This window comes from Sus scrofa, chromosome 6 (assembly GCF_000003025.6).
Source record: "Sus scrofa isolate TJ Tabasco breed Duroc chromosome 6, Sscrofa11.1, whole genome shotgun sequence".
NCBI lineage: Eukaryota > Metazoa > Chordata > Mammalia > Artiodactyla > Suidae > Sus > Sus scrofa.
In genome coordinates this window covers 30,657,425-30,670,455 of record NC_010448.4, presented here as the reverse complement: position 1 = coordinate 30,670,455, position 13,031 = coordinate 30,657,425, and the positions used below count along the sequence as shown (strand labels likewise).

General features: G+C 43.4%; 1 long non-coding RNA gene across 3 annotated transcripts in view; it reads left to right on the top strand.

Moving 5' to 3' along the window:
- Nucleotides 1–12,662, top strand: part of LOC110260952 — a 193,376-nt gene extending 180,714 nt beyond the window's left edge. For all 3 annotated transcript variants that reach the window (XR_002344595.1, XR_002344593.1, XR_002344592.1), the window contains 2 exons: nucleotides 6,190–6,343; nucleotides 9,452–12,662. This is a non-coding gene — a long non-coding RNA (uncharacterized LOC110260952). The remainder of the gene's footprint in view (nucleotides 1–6,189; nucleotides 6,344–9,451) is intronic.

Here is a 13,031-nt window from a genome sequence, read left to right as displayed (position 1 = left end):
CCTCTTGGAAATTAAAAGTCATCTCTTTTCTACTTTAAATAAGATAATACAAGGAAATCCCTCACTAGGCCTCACTTTTCACTTTGATTGCCAGGAAACTCCAAACCAAAAATCCTTTTTTTAGGAGTTCCCGATGTGGCTCAGTGGGTTAAGAACCCAGCCTAGTGTCCGTGAGGATGCGGGTTGATCCCTGGCCTTTCTCAGTGGGTTAAGGATCCAGAGTTGCCACAAGTTGTGGCTTAGGTCACACGCAGATGCCGCTGGGATTTGCCATTGCTGTGGCTGTGGCACAGACTGCAGATGTGGCTAAGATCCAGTGTTGCTGCGGCTGTGGTGTAGGCTGGCAGTTGCAGCTCTGATCCGACTGGCAGCCCAGGAACTTCCATGTGCCACGGGTGCAGTCATAAAAAGAAAAAAAATTTTAGAAAATGTCAAAAATCTTTTTCAATGGCAAACCTTTTCCCTTAGCTTAAACTGAGTCGCCGTAATCGTAATCCACCACCCCCCTATACCCAGCTTTGCTTTTTCTGTTCTCTTACTGTTTCTGACCTTTGGGGGGGAGCTACCAATTTCCTTTTTGAAAGGCAAAAGGGTATAAATAATTGAATCCTTCTTAACCTCAATCCACACTGCAGATAAATGTAGCCTTTCAGAAGTGATCCTGCCCTTCACCCTGCCGTTCTCCCATTCCCGATGGCACGTCCTTCATCTGAGCAGAGAATCACTGCCTAGTCTGTAGCTTGCATTTGGCCTCCAGCCTAGACCTCCGATCCCCAAGCAGAGCCAGAGCCCTTCTCTGAGTTCTCAGGAGGGTCAATCTCACTGCCACTGGCAGTTCCCTGGCCCCTCCTGCAGCCTCCTTCCAACAGGTTCCAGGATCCAGCTATTTTGATGGTTGTTATTGCTTCTCATGGTTGACACACAAGTGCATCTGAGAAGAGCATCTATTTTAATGCCTGAATTATTTTCCTCAAATGAATGGGCAGGTCCTAAAACTCTCCCTATTACAAAAGACAATTTGATTCATCACAAATGAAACCCCTCTGAGCATAAACGACTAAGGTTTGAGCCACTTCAAGTTATTTTTCTTGTCTGATAAAACTATTATCACGTTTACAGCTTCGACAATGCTGGACCACATTCCTTTGATCATCTTATAAAATTAATTGATCTTGCTTATCTATTGTTCTATTTTAAATCGTTTAATTGAGGATATTAAGAGAAGTAATGGTAACAACTAAGGCATTTATTAGGCACCGATTTTCAGACGTGCAATGTGTTTTTCATAATCTGAATTTCTCTATCACCAAATTCTATTCTTGTGGGAATTTACATATAGAGCACCTCCGGCCACAAATTATTTTCTGTTGCTTAATGTTTTAAAGGACAGACATACGCTGTGGCAAATCACTGCAGCTATACTTAAATTTTAATTATTCTTTTAAATCAGATAGATACCCTGCAGTGAAGTTCTTATAATTAAATAGAAATTAAAAGTTTCTAAAAGCCTTAATTTCAAGTTCAAATTTAAATGCAAATGAATGCATGGGGATGGAAGGAATCTATCACCCCTACCCCCACCTTCACTTTCCAAAATTAGCAGAGAATTCTCTAAAAGCTTAGGCTAATCACCACATCTTATACTGACCCCCAAAGAGGCCCTTGGACTCCAAAGCCATTCCATTCCCAAGGCCTGGCCAATGACACAGACCAGACAGGCTGGAAGACCCAGTTTTCCCAAGTAACAGGTACCTCGGAAAATTATTGTAGTTTGAGTTCCCCTGGAAGTAGACCTTGAGACAAGAACTCACGTGTAAGACCCAGCAATTCACATTGCCTTCTAAAACCTGCCAGAGCTTAACCATTAACAACTAATTTAATTATATATATATATATAGTTAAATATATATTAATTATATATAGTTATGTATAAGTTAAATTAGTTTTATATATATATTACTTATTTTTTGCCTTCTCATAGCATATGGAATTCCCGGGCCAGGGACCAGATCCAAACCTCATTCGCAACCTAGCTGCCACTGCGGCAGTGCTGAATCCTTTAACCCTTAGAGCTGGGCCGGGATCAAACCTGCGTCCTGGCACTGCAGAGACACCTCCCATCCCAATCCTGTTGTGCCACAGTGGGGAACCCCTATATATATATATATTATTATGTTAGTTTCAGGTGTACCACACAGTGATTCAGTTCCATATTAACACTTTTTCAGAGTCTTTTCCATTGTAGGTTATTACAAAATATTGAGTACAGTTTCCTCTGAAGACAGTAGGTCCTTGTTGGTGATCTGTTTTATTTACTGATCTTTAAATAAAATTTTTTGGAGTATAAGTGACTTACAATTTGTGTTCGTTTTAGGTACACAACAAAGTTCACCAGCCATACACACCCATTATTTTTTGCATTCTTTCTCTGTATAGGTCAGAGTATTGAACAGATTACCCTAAGCTAAATTGTAGGTCCTTGTTACTGATCAATTTTGTACATAGTAGAGTGTCTGTGCCAATCTCAAACTCCCAATCCTTGTTACTGATCAATTTTGTACATAGTAGAGTGTCTGTGCCAATCTCAAACTACCAATCCATCCTTCCCCACATGCTTCCCCTTTGGTAATCACAAATTTGGTTTTGAAATGTAATTATTTTTTTTTTTTTTTTTTTGGTCTTTTTTTCTTTGGGGCCGCACCCGCAGCATATGGAGGTTCTCTGGCTAGGGTTCAAATCGGAGCTATAGCTGCCAGTCTACACCACAGCCACAGCAAGGCCAGATCTAAGCCGCATCTTCAACCTAAACCACAGCTCATGGCCACTCCAGATTCTTAACCCACTGAGGGAGGCCAGGGATGGGACCTGCGTCCTCATGGATACTAGTCAGATTCGTTTCCGCTGAGCCACAAAGGGAACTCCTTTCATTACATTTTGATGCAAAGCAGGCTGGATCCCCACACGTGTCTGAGCTGCAGGAACCCAGCCCTTAGGCTACCAGAACACAGGGTGTGGTTGTGCCACTACCGTCAAGCTGTTTAAGAGTGTGAACTTGTGAAATCTCCATATAAAACCACAGCTGTGATTGAAAAGACCACTGCTTTTTTTTTTTTTTTTTTTTTTTTTTTTGTCTTTTAGGGCCACCCTGTGGCATATGGAGGTTCCCAGGCTAGGGGTCGACTCAGAGCTGTAGCTGCTGCCGGCCTACACCACAGCCATAGCAACACCAGATCCGAGCTGCAACTGTGACGTACACCATAGCTCACAGCAACGCCAGATCTTTAACCCACTGAGCAGGCCAGGGATCGAAGCCATATCTTCATGGATACTAGTTAGGTTCATTACCACTGATCCACAGCAGGAACTCCAAAAGGACACTGCTTTTCTCTCGAGGTGTTCAATAATCTGTTCCTGCACATTAGACGGTTCCTTCTCAATACTATAAGCACCCAAAGGAGACTTGAGCCAGCCAATGGAGTGATTCTTTCTTGCAACAAAAATTTATATGCACCTGATATCTTCCAGGTCCCATTCAAGACACTGGGGAAAGAGCAGTTAACAAAAATCCCCCAAATTCTCTACTTTCATGGGACTTACTTCAGTTGGAAGATGAAGTCCATCACCCCTGAGGAAAAGGAGCCAGGGCGAGTCCTGCATATAGACACTTGGAAAGTTCCAATAATATCCTTAGGTGCTGGGCTCAGAAGGGCCTGGCTTTGCCAGCTGCCTAGGCTTCGATCCACTTCTGCGTCAAAATTGGGACTCTCACAGTCATTTCTGGAGTCGCATTTCACCTACATATAGCTGTAACCCAAGCCAGATTGCCTATCAACCCAGCTCCTTCCCAGCTTCACCCTGCCCACGCTTTGTAGCTGTACACAGCAGCTTTGATTGTTTCACTGAAAAATGATTTAGCAGATGAAATATCTCCCCGCAAAGAACGATGGTCCCTTAACCTGTCCTTTCAGGCTGAAGTCACCGGGAGACGCTAAAGGGGCACATGTGTTATTCAACAAGAGTTACATCTGCTACAACAGCGGAGACCCAACCTTCAAGCTCACTCACTGCCTGGTGCCATTTGGAACCGGCTGTGCTGGCGAAATGGCATTGGGGGTAATAGGAAAGCTGATAGCTCAGAGCTGAAAGACAAGACTGTACAGACAGCAAAACAGCAAAGCAGTTATTTGCTGTGATTCTGATCATAACCCTAACAAGAGACTCAGACCCTCCTTTTGCTCCAGAGACGTGTGCCTACAGCACGGGAGTGTTTGAGCTACCTTGTGGCTGAGAGAACTAACACATGTCAGTGATACACAGCAAATCAAAGTGAGTCTCTCTCCTTCCCCAACTGCCGTTTTTGCAGAAATAACACAAACTCATGGACACTACATAGAACAGGGAGCCAAGGAGCAGTGGCTCTACTAAAAAGAGTTTGTGGGAATGTTGATTAAAGCAAGTCTTCCCTCCTCATGGAAAATATTGCACTGGAGTAGGATCAAAAAGTCAGAGTTCACCTTTTAGCTCCATCTAAGCTGCATAGACAGAAGTTTGTTTTCTTGTTTCGCGATGTTGGTTTCCTCTCCAGCTGCCTAGGGCTGCCCATGTGTCATTCCCACTGCAGAACACACAGCCTGAACCAACATCTCCACTGGAAGCCTGTTTTACTGATGAGGAGGAGGAGGCCCAAGGAGGCTAAGTGCTGTCCCCAGAGTCACACATCAAGCATCTCCTTCATGCCAAGCAGCTAAATACTGAAACTCAGAAAGGACCGAGACATGGGTTCTAGTGAGAAGGCATGACGCATCGCTCCTACATGAAGTAGAGATTGAACGAGGTGAGGGGAGGCGCACAAGTGAGTGACCCTAACTTCAGGAAGACGGATGACACATGCAGTGCCCTCTGTCTGCCACAGCATCCCATTTTCCTTTTAAAATAATTCCATTTTTTTTTTTTTAACTTACAGAGCCATTTAGTTTCACTAGTCTAACATGAGCACTAGAAAGAATAGTGTGTGCGTTCCTGGGATTTAGAGCATATCTGTTAGTTTATCAGTTGTGAGTGACAGAAAATACAACTCAACCTGCTAAACAAACAAAAATAATAATAATTTTAAACGTGTTCTTATAGTTAAAAATTAAGATTACTGTCTTCAAGCATGGCTTGTTCCAGTGGTTCAAAAAATATTAGGACTCAGTTGAGTCCACTTCACCTCTATGTTGGCTTCACTCTCAGGCAGATTTTCTCCATATGGTGGTTGTAGATAGCTCCAGGTTCACTCTTCAGAGCTCCTCCTACAGAGAGAGAGCTTCTTTTCTCCAAGATGCTTAAAAAAAAAAAAAAATTCCTAGGCTTGACTCTCATTGGCCCAAATCAAGTAACAGGTCTCTCCAAACCAATCCCTAGGGCCAGAGGAACGTTAGTCTCTGATTGGCCACATTGAAACACAGGCTGAGGGTGGAGTCAACACCACTCAGGCTACCATTGGCTGAGGATATGGGAGGGGCAGTTACCCTGGAGGAAAATTGAGATTGTTGTCTGAGGGCTGATTGAATGAAAGAAACAAAAGCTATCTATCAAACTAGGCTAGCCTTTGGAGAGGAAGCTGAGACTGTGAGGACCCCTGGGATGGGTGGTAGGGTTGGGGAAAGATGGGGAGGAGGTTTCTCTGAGTGTTTGTGGTTCATTTCATTCAGGAAAACATGTGGGTAGTTTTAATTCAAAAGAATTAAGCAGAGTTAGCAATTTCCTGTACCGGTTTTCTGGGGGAAAAAAAAAAAATGACACCAGCCCAACACCAGGCACTTGGCATTCGATTCCTACTGCTAGCACGCTGACAAATTGCCAATATACATGCAGTGGGTGTTGTTAAGTACCTCACATATTTATGCTGACTTCACGGGAGCAATAGATTCCGTGGTGGAGACGTTCTTGCATATTTATTGGGAAGGTGCTTTGCATGGCCTGCTGTGTGCTGCCTTCTGGCCTTTCCATCTCTATTTCCAGGCGTCGTAAGTATTGATTTGAATAAAGTCCTAATTGCAACAGAAGCCTTTGCAGCTTAACTGGAAGTGATATACACTGCAGCATATGATGTACCATTTTATGTCATTCTAGATTTTTCTTAACGCTCTGTTGCTGTCTCTAGGTAACAGAGAATATTCTGAATGGCTTGGCTTTCTCCCTTTGCAGATGCCAGATGGAAGGATGCGGATGAAGAGGACAGGAATAATCAGTGTTTACAGCAGGGGAAGTGGTGATGCTTGTGCTGCATTGGACCCGGGTTCACCTGTGGAATTATAAGCCCTTCAACCAGCTCCTTCAGTTCAATGAGAACAACCTTGGGGTAATTTTTGTCTTCAGTTTTCCTGTTGGAGAGAAAGGGGGTGGGGAAGCAGACGTAGGCAAAAACCCAGACTCCGACTGTGTGAAAAACCTACTTCAGTTCTGGAGTTTCCCACGAGGCTTGAAATAAACAGCTTTTGGATGTGAATCACCACGCCACCAGCCCCAGAGGTGGGTCTCCTGATGGATTCATCCTCCCCCGAACAAAGACACACACTGTTCTATGGTTTGAAAGATGACGCGCCATTCCTGGGGCACGAGTCTGAGCATGCGCCCCCAGGCTTGCAAAATCCGCTCCCCCCCAACCGTGGCCTCCTTGTGACCAACCTCACAGTCTGTGGGAAGTCTGGCCCGGGGGTTGGGCCACAGAGAATTTCAGTGTGAGGGTAACTGGCCTACAGAGGGACAGAAGCGACAATCCTGATCTTCTTCAGGAGGGTCAGAGGGACCAGGACGCTGGGATCGTTTAGTATTTTCGGTATGCACCGATGACAGGGGATAGAAGACAGAGGCCAGGAGTGCCAAGCAGGAAAAGAAAGCTTGTTTCCTGCTTAAAATTGAGCAGTCTTTCCTAGACAGTTCAAGCCACCAAAAAACAAACAAACAAAAGCTATCTAGATGGACTTCTGTAATAAACTTCTGAGTAGTACAATAACCACCCCCCAAAAATGTTTGCCTCTGAGGGTGTTTACTTCTCTGAGCATTTCTGCTCTTCCGTGACTCATTTTCCAGCAAACTGGGCTTTCCTGAGGCCAGCTATGGATGCTGCTTGAATTTGCATCTCCCTCCCCGTCACACTGCTGCCAGTTTCAAATCCTGAAGCTAAACAACCAGGATGCAGGGTTACATGCACTCTGGGGTTTGGGGGTGGGAGATCTCTTAGACCTGGCCTTGAACAAGAGTAGCTAATAGGCATTCTTTCATTCAACCCAACACCCTCTTTGCTGGAACCAGGAGATATTCAGATTTAGATGTCCACAAAGTGCTCTTGTCCTCAAAGGGCAGATGTGTCAGGGGCCATGAGACCTACACACCATGGTACTATTACGAATGCTATGTTTCAGAAGAGGACAGGGAGGCAGAGGGGGGCCTGGGTTGGGAGGAAGTGGTGGCAGAAAAATTACGAACCAGGCCTTGAGCCACTGGCCAAATGATGAAGACTTGCGCCAGGAACTGGTCCCAGTGCTTTGCATCCATAAAGTCATTTCATCTTTGTGAGCCTACGACCCAGACCCAGCTATTATCCCAGATGAGGACACTGAGAGACAAGACCAGTGCAGAGGAGCAGAATCCTATGGAGCCTTCCAGGACAGACCCCTGCCCACTCCCCACCCACCACCTCTGCTTTAGCTTCTCTCTGCAGCACCCAGCTAATGTGCTAATGATGCACATTTCCTGATTCGTTTTACTGAGGCCAAAACCCCCACCAAATGGAAGAGTTAACTCTTCGATGATTCCCCGGCCCCCAGAATTGATCATGTCCACCCTGTGACACCACCTGTGACCTCAGCCTCAACCAATCAGAGAACCGTGCCTGAGCTGATGACTACGGTACATCTCCTCTTCCTCACTTGGCCTTTAAAAATGCTTTCCTGAGAGTTCCTGTTGTGGCTCAGTGGATGAAGAACATGACATAGGATCCATGAGGATGTGGGTTCAATCCCTGGGCTTGCTCAGTGATTTAAGAATCGGGGATTGCGTGGCAGGAGCCGACAGCATGAGGTGCGTGTTGTTGTGTGGGTTCGATGGTGGTGGTGGGTGGTGCAGATGGTAGTTGGTTGCTGTGGCTGGGTGGCTGGTGCTACAGTCGATTGCCATAGCTGGAACTCATATGCCGGAGCGCCAAAAAAAAAAAAAAAAAAAAAAAAAAAAAAAAAAAAACAATCGGGCATTGCTGCAAGCCGTAGCATAAGTCAAAGTGTAGTTGAATTGCGTCTCCCATTCCACCTATAGCCCGGGACTTTCCATATGCCACAGGTGCGGCTGTAAAACTAAAAATAAAAAAACCTCTCCTGAAACCCTTTGGGGACTTTAGGTGTTTTGAGTACTAGCTGCCTTGTACTCCTTGCTCGGTGCCTCCAATAAACACCGCACTTTCCGTCACCACAACCCAGTGTCAGCAGATGGGCTTTACTGCCATCGAGTGGGAAAAAAAAAAAACAAGAGTGGACGGAAGAGTTGGAGAGAAACTTTCCCGAGACAGAAGCTAAGGTTAAGGAGCAGAGTCATTGGTGACATTAAGGGGAAACAGACCAAGAGGTGACCGCCAGCGGGAGGTGGAAGATGAGGGTAACCACAGCGATAGCTCCAAACTTCTTTAGTTGAGCCATCCTTCTGAGTGCTAACATACCATAACGCTATTCACCAGGTAGTTCTTTATTTTTGATGAATAACATATTGACGTTTTCATATTCTTTTTTTTTTTTTTTGTCTTTTCATTTTTAGTGCTCACCGCAGCATATGATTCCCAGGCTAGGGTCAAATCAGAACTACAGCTGCCAGCCTACACCACAGCCACAGCAACGATGGAGCCGAGCCACGTCTGTGACCTACATTGCATCTCACAGTAACACCAAGATCCGTAACCCACCTGAATCCTTATAGCTATTAGTTGGGTTCATTAACCACTGAGCCACGCTGGGAATTCTACCTGTTCATACTCTTATGGTTATTCATATGCCTTCTCTTATGAAGATCCAGCTCAAGTCTTTTGGCCATTTTTTGGTTTGTTTCTGTTTTGTTTTGCCCGTTTTAAAATTAGATTGTTGAAACTAGCACAACATTGTAAATCAACTATACTCCCACATCAAATAAAAATTAAATTACATTGAAAACAATAAAATAAAGTTGGGTTGTTTATAATTTTTGTTAATGATTCCTAGGAATCTTTCTATATTGTGGATAAGTTTATATATTTTGGGAAGATTTTCTCCTAGTCTGTGGTTAGCTTTTTAATTTTCACAACAGTTTCTTTCAATAAGAAGAGGTTTTCATTTTGATTCAAGTTCAATTTATCAAGCCTTCCGTTTTATGGTTAGTTCGTCTTGCGTCCTATCTAAGGAATCCTGGCCAGCTCCAAGATGCTAAAATTATTCTATGTTTTCTTTAGGAAGCCTTGGGGTTTCATCTTTCACATCGTGGGCATGGCCTGTGCTGATATCCTGGGGCTGGTGAGAGGGTAAGTGGCATGAGAGGTTTGGGGTGGGTTTTTTCTTATAGAATGCCAGCTTGGATCCTGGTTCCATCCACCATGGAGCCAAGGACCTGGCTGCCACTTAGTTTCTGATTCCTGCCACTGGCAATCCACTCAACAATCAGGTAAGCACGGTACCATCCAGTCCTGACTTCCGGAGGCAAGAAGCAGACATCCTGCCTCCCAGGGAGAAAATGCACGTGCGTTTTTGGTGGGTGTTTAATGACTTCTGGCACAGAGAGTGGCGCTGGTGAAATCTTACTTGCTTCATCTTTATAAAATATTTAGTCTTTTAATTATACGAACTGCCAAGATTCAGGGCCATGCTTTAGTCATTTCCCAATTGAGCTCTCAGCACAACCTCTCCGATGGCCTCTTCCGAGCATCTATCACATGTTTGCAATCTCTCCAAACCCATGAATCATATTTAAATGCTTTCCATATCCCATAATTCTCCTTTTACTGCTCTATTCTGTTAATTACACTTGCTCCCTATTCATCTGAGACGTACAGTTTGGGGCTGGGATTTGGAGAGAGAGAAAAAAATGAAAACAAACTTCATAATGAAAGTTCCTTCGTATTGGTGAGGTTTAATCCAGGTTTGTGTTTCAGCTTGCACTTTGAATTCCTTCTCTAACTACTTCTAAGTAACTCCATCTGCCGCTGGGTTGGTTCCCATTTTTAAACCCACTGGTTGAAATCCCTTTGTACAAGGATCGCCTTCATATTTAATATGTTTCTCACATATCATCATCTTCTCACCCACTCATGTCAACCACATCAGGCCATATCGCTCAATTTCTACAAAAACCTGAGAACATAAAAATGTGCACCAGCACAGCCAGCTGGTGAGTAGCAAGGCTACCTTAAAAAATAAAATACAAAGTATTTGCAAATGTGTGTGTATGTGTCTGTGTGTGTGTGTCTGTGTGTGTTTGGGGAGAATAAAGGTATGAGTCTAATTTTATTAAAGCTGATGAGATAGAAGCAGAAATATTCACCCAATGCTGGCAATCAGCCCATAAACCTGATATTTTCTTTAAACAAATAGTGAAATATTTAAATGGAGTATAATCTATGAGAGTATTGAATCACTAAGTTGTACAATTGAAACAAGTATAATATTGTAAATCAACTCCTCTGTAATCTAAAAAAAATAGTAAAATAAAGCTAAAGCTAAAGCTTTATGGATTATCTAGAAATTCCAGGAAGGATACAAGGCACAATAATGAGAGCTGTTGTCCCTTGTGGGGTCTCTGATGCTCAAGTGATCAGCTCCCTGCTCTCTGTGTGATTTATCACCAATTACTTCCTCTGCTTGTGCCTTTCCATTCTTCCAACACACCACAGACACTCCCACCACAGGGCCTTTGCACCTGCAGTTTCCTCTCCTTGAAATGCTCTTCCTGGAGCTAGCTCCCTGACTTCCTATTTCCCAAATCAATGAGCTTTTCTTGGGCTTTCATTTCTAACAATTTCAACAACCATTACTCCAATGCTTCATTCACATCCCTCTGCCCTCATGTCTTGTCTTTGCCTTCGCACTTGTGACCATAGAGCACAGAATTTATTTTGTTTTATTTTCTTATTTATCATCTTTTCTCTCACTAAAATGAAACTCTGTGAGAATGAGGACTTTTGTTTAACTTCGTCCAGTGTCACATTGCCAAGGGCAGCCACACAGTTGGTGCTCAACAGATATTAGTTAGATGAATAAACAAATGAAACCACAAAAATGGATCATTCCAAGGCAGGGAACAGAGTAGCATGCAGCTATGGGAGAATCATCAATGTCAATATGGAAACAGAAAAATGTCAAAAGGAAGCAAACTAGGTAAGACAAGCTCTGGTTACCAACTCATCATCCCATCTCTTCTTTTCCATAAAAAATTTGAGGGAAAAGACAGCATAGCAGCCAATCAAAATCTCTGTTTTCCAGCCTCCCTTGCACATAGAGGTGGTCTCATGACTAAGTTCTAGAAACAGAAATAAGTAGACACTGTTGGGTGGAGTTCCTGAGAAATTTCTTAAAAATGTGCTGACTCAATTGGTAGGGGCCCTTTTGCCTCACCCTCTTTCTCCTCCTTCTTTTCTAAAACATAGATGTGATGGTTGGCACAGCAGGGGCCATCCTGTGATGCTGAGGCAAACTTAAGATGGACATAATGTGCTAGAAATGGCCAAAGAGCTTGGGTGGAGATAGGTAGAAATAGCCAAAGAGATAGTCTGGGCACATATTGTCACTGCTGCATCAGCATTGGGCTGCCTTCCTCAGGATTTCATTTTATGAGAAGAAAATGAATCCCTCTCTAGTCCAAGTTTTTATTTGTGAGTCTGAATTCCTAATAGTTGAATGCTGTTACTAAGTCAAACTACTGCGCAAGATAAGAGCATCTGCTTTGCTTTTGTTGAACACTTGATAGTCATCATGGAAAATTGTCTCTGTGTTGGCCACGATTTAGAAACTGCACTGTCACCTGATTATGTAGCATTTTCTACTCTGATGCCTGACTATTACGATATCCTCTTTCAAGGCCAACCTACTACAATAGAGCTACAACAAATCTGCCCAAGTTTTTTCAAAAATAAGTTATTGTACAAATTTGTACTTGTGTTGAAAATAGCATCCTATAGCAATCAGAGATGACTCAAGTAGCTCTCATTTGCAAAGGCTTGATCAAGGGAGCTTGAATCAAATCATGCTAATTGTTCCTTAAGATAGTTTGAATGTTTGAAAATTAGCCACTTTCTTCTAAATTCATAAGTTTTGGACTATTCCTTTTTAGAGAAAATTAAACTTATTTGCTAAGTACCCACTTTTACACGTAGTTCAGGGAACTGCTCTTCCCCCACCCACTACCTATACATCGTTATGTAAGTATCACAGTCTTAGTAAAATGTAGCAAATGGTTGGTCCAAGCTGGAGCAGATGACCCAGTGTGGGCCAATCAGAGCCCTTCTCTAGCATTTCTCTTGGAAATAGAACCAAGATTGGAAGACACTGAACATGTACAAACCTGGGAACTCTTGTTGGTCGTGTTTCAACACTCAGAATGAGAAGTGGAGAAATCCAACAATACAGATAAAGAAGATATTGAAGCAGACATAAAATGTGTATGTATGTGTAAGTGTGTGTGTGTGTGAGAGAGAGAGAGAGGGAGATTGGGTAGAGAGGGGAGAAAGAAGGGAAGGAGAAAAAACTGAATAAACCAATAGACTTTCTTGGTTCCCCCCAGGATAATTCAGATGCCTGTTTCTATCCCATTCCCAGGTCTTGATTTTCTTTTTTTTTTTTTTTTTAACCCTGGCACATTTCACTATTAGAGAGTTCTTTTTTTTTTTGGTCTTTTGTCATATTAGGGCCACACCTGCAGCATATGGAGGTTCCCAGGCTAGGGGTCAAACTGGAGCTACAGCTGCCAGCCTACACCACAGCCTCAGCAATGCCAGATCCAAGCCGCATCTGCGACCGACACCACTGCTCACGGCAACGCCA